The sequence below is a fragment of the Cynocephalus volans genome, chromosome 4, assembly GCF_027409185.1.
Source record: "Cynocephalus volans isolate mCynVol1 chromosome 4, mCynVol1.pri, whole genome shotgun sequence".
Classification (NCBI taxonomy): Eukaryota; Metazoa; Chordata; class Mammalia; order Dermoptera; family Cynocephalidae; genus Cynocephalus; species Cynocephalus volans.
In genome coordinates this window covers 72,172,310-72,180,705 of record NC_084463.1, presented here as the reverse complement: position 1 = coordinate 72,180,705, position 8,396 = coordinate 72,172,310, and the positions used below count along the sequence as shown (strand labels likewise).

General features: G+C 41.4%; 1 pseudogene; it reads right to left on the bottom strand.

Moving 5' to 3' along the window:
- Positions 1-1,948: 1,948 nt before the first annotated feature.
- LOC134377467 (small nucleolar RNA SNORA17) lies at positions 1,949-2,068 on the bottom strand (annotated as a pseudogene).
- Positions 2,069-8,396: the final 6,328 nt, after the last annotated feature.

Below are 8,396 nucleotides of genomic sequence, written 5' to 3'. Positions count from 1 at the left end.
ATTGCTAGTAATGAAAGGAGTAACTTTCACACACTTAAAATGGTCAGTGAATCAGTGGCCAGGGGTCATGTTACATTACAACTTTCTATAGTTGTAGATAATATAAAATTTACCCCCAAAGAAACGGTTGTGATCATCAGGGTCATGGGTCATGGTATACTGATTCATGTCATCTGAACAGTATGGTACTAGCTCTGAGTTCTCTTTTCATCTGTTGGGGCATTAACAATAGGGCTGTGATGTGATGACAAAAAAGAGTACAAACTAGGACTTGTATTTGTGGATCCATACAGCATTTTTGTTTTAGCTGGTATACTTTTGGTTAGAATCAATAAATATGATTGTGTAAGGGGATGGTTTTGTAAGGGGAAGGGTGACACCACGTGGCAATTTAGAAACATAGCTGCAAATTCTTTGGCATTCTTGGCTTCAAGGTGTGGATGTATATTGCCTCATTTTAGCTCTGGGTGTATTTGTGATTATTTTTTTACCAGTAGAGCATGACAAAAATGTTGCTACATGACTTCTAAGGCTAGGTCTAAAAAGCCATGCAACTTAAAATAAGACCTCCAGGCTGGAGATCCCATGTGTAGGCAATGTGGTTGACAGTCCCAGCTGAGTCCAGATTTTTGGCCATCTACAGTAATGTAGCAGATATGTGAGTGAAGCCACCTCGAACCTTCCAAACCAGCCCATCTGTCCCATGGAACAAAAGAATCACCCAGGGAAGACTTGCCTGAATTCCTGACCCACAAAATCATCAGATATGGGGCCGGCCCGTGGCTCACTCGGGAGAGTGCAGTGCTGATAACACCAAGGCCACGGGTTCGGATCCCTATATAGGATGGCCAGTTAGTTCACTTTGGAGAGTATGGTGCTGACAACACCAAGTCAAGGGTTAAGATCCCCTCACCAGTCATCTTTAAAAAAAAAAAAACATCAGATATAATGAAATGATTGTTGTCTTGAGCCACTATTTGAAGTTGTTTTTCTGCAATGATAGATAACTAGACATTCTTTGTGTTAGTTCAGGTTCTCCAAAAGCAGATACTGAGATGGGATCAGACATGCAAGAGATTTTTGGGGAAACATCTATGAAGGATAAAGTGGGAGGGAATGGGGTAAGTACAGAGCCTTTAGACCTTGTTGCATGTCTGGAGTCTGTAAAGGAAGGAGGATTAGACAGTAAGAGTCTTAGGCTACATCACAGTTCTAAAAAAGTTTTGGCCAGGCTGGTGGTGAGTTCCAAAGCTTACTGATCCAAAACACTGCATGATCAAATTGGAGTTTTGGACTCATGTGTTACTTGTGGCATGTTAGAATTGGTAGAATGTAGCTCAGAAACTTATTAAAATAACTTACAGAATCCCAATGTTAGGACATTCTCCTCACATTGTATAATCCTCCATTATACTTTTTTTTTCAATTCAAGACTAATTTATTCTCAAATTTTGCCAACACAGAAAGAAATAATTTTCTTGAAGAAAAGTCCATTAAATAAATCTTTCAATTCACTTTAACACCTTTTGCTTAAAACTTGGAAAGAGTGGCTGTGAGGCTGCAGACACGCTGGGTGCACACGGAGGAGGTGACGTGGAGGTGACATGGCAGGACCTTGTGATGCCCAAGGTCCCACAGCCCGTATCTGCAGTCTATTCTGACTGGCCGTCCAGCCTGGCATGGAGCAAGGCCCACATTCTTCCTGGCCTCTGCATCTCATCCTGGGCTGAGGCTGTGAGGGCTGCTCATTCTGGTCAATGCTCATGCAGGAACTTTCCAGGTTACCAGTTGCCTCCTTTCCTCTTCCACTCATCACCGCCCTGACTCACTTCTACCTCCTGCTGTGAAAATGTCTTTTCCTGCTAGGAAAAGACAACTTTTAGATGCTAGGCTTCAGGTTGCCCACAAATACACATCACCGTGCTAGAGCATTGTCAGGTGTCAGACAATTGTCAGGTGTCTTTCAAATGTTCCCGGTTTAGAACAGAGTGTAGACATAACTTCTCTCTGCCACCTAATGACACAAATGTCGCACAGCAGCCACACCTGCAAGGCCTCTACAGTTATTATAATTCTTAAAATATATTATTGTTATTTCTTACTCTATTCATCAGATTTAGAGATTCCTGAAGGTGGATTCTACATATTTTCCATCTTTGTATCTTTCTTTACTGCCCAAGTTCCTGGCTCAATGAATCCTTGTTGAATGACTGAGAAAAATGGTCAAATCATGTTTCCTGTGTAGTTTTCAGAATAAATTGTCATCCTCTAGATTTATTTATAAAGAATTCATTGTTAATAAAATATCTGAATATTAACTTCCTCTTCTAAAAATATGTTGCAAATAGACTTGAAAGAAATGGTGAAGGAAATTAGAAATTTTTCTTTAATGATACTTTGCTATTCCTATCTTAGTAAATATTTTTTATAGTCTTGTCCACTAGCACTGATCTTTTCTCACAGTATTATGGAGAGGAGAGTTCATAATTCAAAATACTGACATTTTAGTTGAGTTCCTAGAAAACAGATCTGATCTTGTGAGTTCTGTACCTAAAGATTTTCCTGTCTTCAAGGGAGGACCGCAGCTGCTGGCCGGTCGTGGGGGCTGAACACCATTTTGCCCCCAGCAGGAGAGGCTGCCTCATTTACAGGCAACAGCTTTGAAGTGTGGAGCAGGAAAAGAACTGTTTCTTAGCTGCAAAAGCAAGTCTCGAAACAGGGAACACAGCGCCAGGGCTGCTGTGGATGCAGACAGGATCCCGGAGGCCGGGGCCGCGCTGAAGGCGGCCAGCTGCCCTATTCAGGATTCGAGGTTTCAGGCCGGCATTAAAGAAGATTCCTGGGAGCGCCCGAGCCGCACCGCGACTGAACAGCCCGAGGCGGCAGCGGCCGTGAACAGGGAAGGCGACAAACCACAGACAGAGAGTGAGCACCCGACCTGGCACAACCCTGTGAGTGACCCCTGGCCCAACTCTGTTCGGGGGGATTATGCCCACCTGGATCCCGCCTGCATCACCAAGCCACTCACCGCCCCTCCTGCCTCCATTTTCCCAGGTGCTGGCAGCTCTGCCCGGCTCGGCCATCACTGAGCCTTCCCACCTGCTTGGCCCGGTGTGGGGCTTTCCGGAGCCTGCGGGCCGGCCTCCCCTCCCACTCCCTCCACGGTTCTCTGGCGGGGCTGGTGGCGTGGGGCGTCCCCAGCCAGTGTCGGGAGGGCAAGGAAGTACGGGCGGGCCGACTGTCACTCCACCACACCCTGGACTCCGGCCCCCGGTAAACTTCCCGTTACTGGGAGGCAGTTACCATCTCTGCGGCCACCAGTTCGGAAAAAAAGCCTAACCAATTTCTGGTTGGGAATAGTGTGGTAGGAGAGTTCCCAGGTCCACTTGAACCTGCCGGAGAGCAAGCTGCAGGTGGGCGCAAGATTCGGTCTATGCCGGGGTGATACAAAGGTGAACAAGACCCGAGAAAGATCTACACAGTGCTACAAAGGCACCCAGAGAGACCGGTCGTCTGTGCCTAGCAGAAACCTGGTAGACTTCCTGGGCGAGGCGGTGCCGAGCAGGGTCTTGAAGGCCCAGCTGATAGACGAGGGGCGCAGAAGACACCCCCAGCCCAGCACAGTGCACACAGAGTGGGGAGACGTGGGGCCAGGGAGGCGGAGACTCAACAGAAACCACACACCCTGTGGGGTCCCCACTGCACGATCCAACAGCCTGGGCCAGAGCACACGGAACAGGGAGAAGTCCTGCACAGGAAGTGAAAGCTCAACAGAGATCACACACCCTGTGCTACGTGATCCACCAGCCCAGCAGAGTCCAAGCTGACCGGAAAGGTGGCTCCCCAAAGAAACCCAAGACCCGAGGCAACCACACACACAAGGCACTAGAGGCCAACTGAGCAGTCACGGAGGGAGCCATATGAAATTGGCAACCACAGCAACATCCTAGTTAGTCATTAGTCTCAAACCGGTGGTCTGTGAAACCCCCTGCCACAATGAATAAACACCAAAAAAAAGACACCAGAAATACAAAAAATCAAGAAAGTACACCACCAAAAGTTAATAAATTTCAAACTCTAGATCCTATAGAACAAGAAGCCATTGAAATAACTGACAAGGAATTCCGAGTGATAATTCTAAGGAAACTGAATGAGATACAAGAAAACTCAGCTAGACATCATGATGAAATGAGGAAAAGTGTACAGGATCTGAAAGAGGAAATGTACAAGGAAATCAATGTCCTGAAAAAAAATGTAGCAGAACTTGCTGAACTGAAGAAGTTATTCAGCGAAATAAAAAACACAACGGAGAGTTTAACCAGCAGGCTTGTCGAAGTTGAAGAGAGAACCTCTGAACTTGAAGATGGGCTGTTTGAAATAACACAAGCAGACAAAAAGAAAGAAAAAAGAATCAAGGACATGGAAGAAAATCTGAGAGAGATATCAGACAACCTTAAGCACTCAAATATCCAAGTCATGGGTATTGCAGAAGGGGAGGAAAATGGAGATTCCATTGAAAACATATTCAACAAAATAGTGGCAGAAAACTTCCCAGGTATAGGAAAAATCACAGATCTTCAGATCCAGGAAGCTCAACGATCTCCAAACGTATTCACCCCAAAAAGACCTTCTCCAAGACATGTCATAGTCAAGTTGGCAAAACTCAGAGACAAAGAGAGAATCTTAAAAGCTGCAAGAGAGAAGCGTCAAATCACCTGTAAGGGAGCCCCAATCAGGCTAACATCAGACTTTTCATCACAAACCCTAAAAGCTAGAAAGGAATGGGATGATATTTTCAAAAAACTAAAAGACAAAGATTGCCAGCCAAGAATACTCTACCCTGCAAGGCTATCCTTCCGAAATGAAGGGCAAATAGTATATTTCTCAGACAAACAAAAACTGCGAGAGTTCACTACCACAGACCACCCTTACAAGAAATCCTCAAGGGAGTACTGGGTTTGGTTCCTGAAAAATAACTACCACTGCCATAAAAACCCAAGAAAAATCAATACCCACTAGTATAATACAAATGGCATTCATGAAGAGAAAACAAGCAAACAAAACTCTATCTACAACCTAAGGAACCAACAAACACAGAAACCAAACAGTAAATCAGAAAGCAAGGAACAAAAGACACCTAAGACAACCAAACAACCAATAAAATGCTAGGAATAAATCAACACCTTTCAATAACAACTCTTAATGTAAAAGGCTTAAATTCCCCAATCAAAAGACACAGACTGGCTGACTGGATCAAAAAGGAGGACCCAACTATATGCTGCCTAGAAGAGACCCACCTCACCCATAAAGACTCACACAGACTAAGAGTGAAAGGATGGAAAAAGATTTACCATGCAAACAGAAAAGAAAAACGAGCTGGAGTAGCTATTCTTATATCTGACAAAATAGACTTTAAACTAAAAACCATAAAAAGAGACAATGAGGGACACTACTTAATGATAAAAGGACTGATCCATCAAGAAGACATAACAATCATAAATATATACGCACCCAATGTTGGAGCAGCCAGATTTATAAAACAAACTCTATTAGACCTAAAGAAGGAAATAGACACTAATACCATAATAGCAGGGGACCTGAACACCCCACTGTCAATATTAGACAAATCATCTAGGCAAAGAATCAGTAGAGAAACACAAGATCTAAACAAGACTCTAGACCAATTGGAATTGGCAGATATCTACAGAACATTCCACCCAACAACCTCAGAATATTCATTCTTCTCAGCAGCACATGGATCATTCTCCAGGATAGATCACATATTAGGTCACAAATCAAGTCTCAATAAATTCAAAAAAATTGGAATTATCCCATGTATTTTCTCAGACCACAATGGATTAAAACTAGAAATTAATAACAAACGAAACTCTGGAAACTATACAAACACATGGAAATTAAACAGCATTCTACTTAATGACATATGGGTCCAAGAAGAAATCAAGCAGGAAATCAAAAAATTTATTGAAACTAATGAAAACAATGATACATCATACCAAAACCTGTGGGATACTGCAAAAGCAGTATTGAGGGGAAAATTTATTGCATTAAATGCTCACTTCAGAAGAATGGAAAGATGGCAAGTGAACAACCTAACACTTCACCTTAAAGAACTAGAAAAACAAGAACAATCCAAACCTAAAGTTAGCAGACGGAAAGAAATCATTAAGATCAGAGCAGAACTAAATGCAATTGAAAACCAAAAAACAATTCAAAAGATCAACGAATCAAAAAGTTGGTTTTTTGAAAAGATAAATAAAATTGACAAACCATTAGCATGGCTAACAAAAAAAAAGAAGAGAGAAGACTCAAATAAACAAAATTAGAAATGAAAAAGGCGATATTACAACCGATTCATCTGAAATACAAGGAATCATTCGAGACTACTATAAACAACTATACGCCAACAAATTTGAAAATCTGGAGGAAATGGATAAATTTCTGGACACACAGAAGCTCCCAAAACTGAACCAAGAAGACGTAGAAAATTTGAACAGACCAATAACAATAAAGGAGATTGAAGCTGTTATCAGAAGGCTCCCAACAAAGAAAAGCCCAGGACCAGATGGATTCACAGCAGAATTTTACCAAACATTCAAAGAGGAATTGACACCGATTCTTTACAAACTATTCCAAAAGATTGAAACGGACTCAAATCTCCCAAACTCATTCTATGAAGCAAACATCACCCTGATACCAAAACCAGGTAAAGATATAACCAAAAAAGAAAACTACAGGCCGATATCCTTGATGAATATAGATGCAAAAATCCTCACTAAATTACTAGCAAACAGAATACAGCAACACATACATAAAATTATTCATCATGACCAAGTGGGATTCATCCCAGGGATGCAAGGTTGGTTCAACATACGCAAATCAATAAATGTGATACACCATATTAATAAACTCAAACACAAGGACCATATGATCATCTCTATAGATGCTGAAAAAGCATTTGATAAAGTTCAGCACTCATTCATGACAAAGACCCTCTATAAGTTAGGTATACAGGGAAAATATCTCAACATAATTAAAGCCATATATGCCAAACCCACTGCCAATATCATCCTGAATGGGGAAAAGCTGAAAGCTTTTCCTTTAAGAACAGGAACTAGACAAGGATGCCCACTCTCACCACTCCTATTCAACATAGTGTTGGAAGTACTAGCCAGAGCAATCAGAGAAGAGAAGGAAATAAAGGGCATCCAGATTGGAAAAGATGAAGTCAAACTGTCCCTGTTTGCAGATGACATGATCCTATATCTCGAACAGCCTTAAACCTCTACAAAAAAACTGCTGGAATTGATAAATGATTTCAGCACAGTAGCAGGATACAAAATCAACACACAAAAATCAGTAGCATTTCTTTTCTCCAATAGCGAACATGCAGAACGAGAAATCAAGAAAGCCTGCCCATTTACAATAGCCACCAAAAAAATAAAATACTTAGGAATTGAGTTAACCAAGGAGGTGAAAAATCTCTATAATGAGAACTACAAACCACTGCTCAGAGAAATTAGAGAGGATACAAGAAGATGGAAAGATATCCCATGCTCTTGGATTGGAAGAATCAACATAGTGAAAATGTCCATGCTACCCAAAGTGATATACAAATTCAATGCAATCCCCATCAAAATTCCAAAAACATTTTTCTCAGAAATGGAAAAAACTATCCAGTCATTTATATGGAACAATAAAAGACCACGCATAGCCAAAGCAATGCTGAGCAAAAAAAAATAAAGCTGGAGGCATAACACTACCTGACTTTAAGCTATACTACAAAGCTATAATAACCAAAACAGTATGGTACTGGCATTAAAACAGACACACTGACCAATGGAATAGAATAGAGAACCCAGAAATCAACCCACACACTTACTTCCATCTGATCTTTGACAAAGGCACCAAGCCTATTCACTGGGGAAGGGACTGCCTCTTCAGCAAATGGTGCTGGGATAACTGGATATCCTTATGCAGGAGAATGAAACTAGATCCATACCTTTCACCATATACTAAAATCTACTCAAAATGGATTAAGGATTTAAATATACACCCTGAAACAATAAAACTTCTTAAAGAAAACATAGGAGAAACACTTCAGGAAATAGGACTGGGCAGAGACTTCATGAATATGACCCCAAAAGCACGGGCAACCAAAGGAAAAATAAACAAATGGGATTATATCAAACTAAAAAGCTTCTGCACAGCAAAAGAAACAATTAACAGAGTTAAAAGACAACCAACAGAGTGGGAGAAAATATTTGCAAAATATACATCTGACAAAGGATTAATATCCAGAATATATAAGGAACTCAAACAACTTTACAAGAAGAAAACAAGCAACCCAATTAAAAAATGGGCAAAAGAGCTAAGTA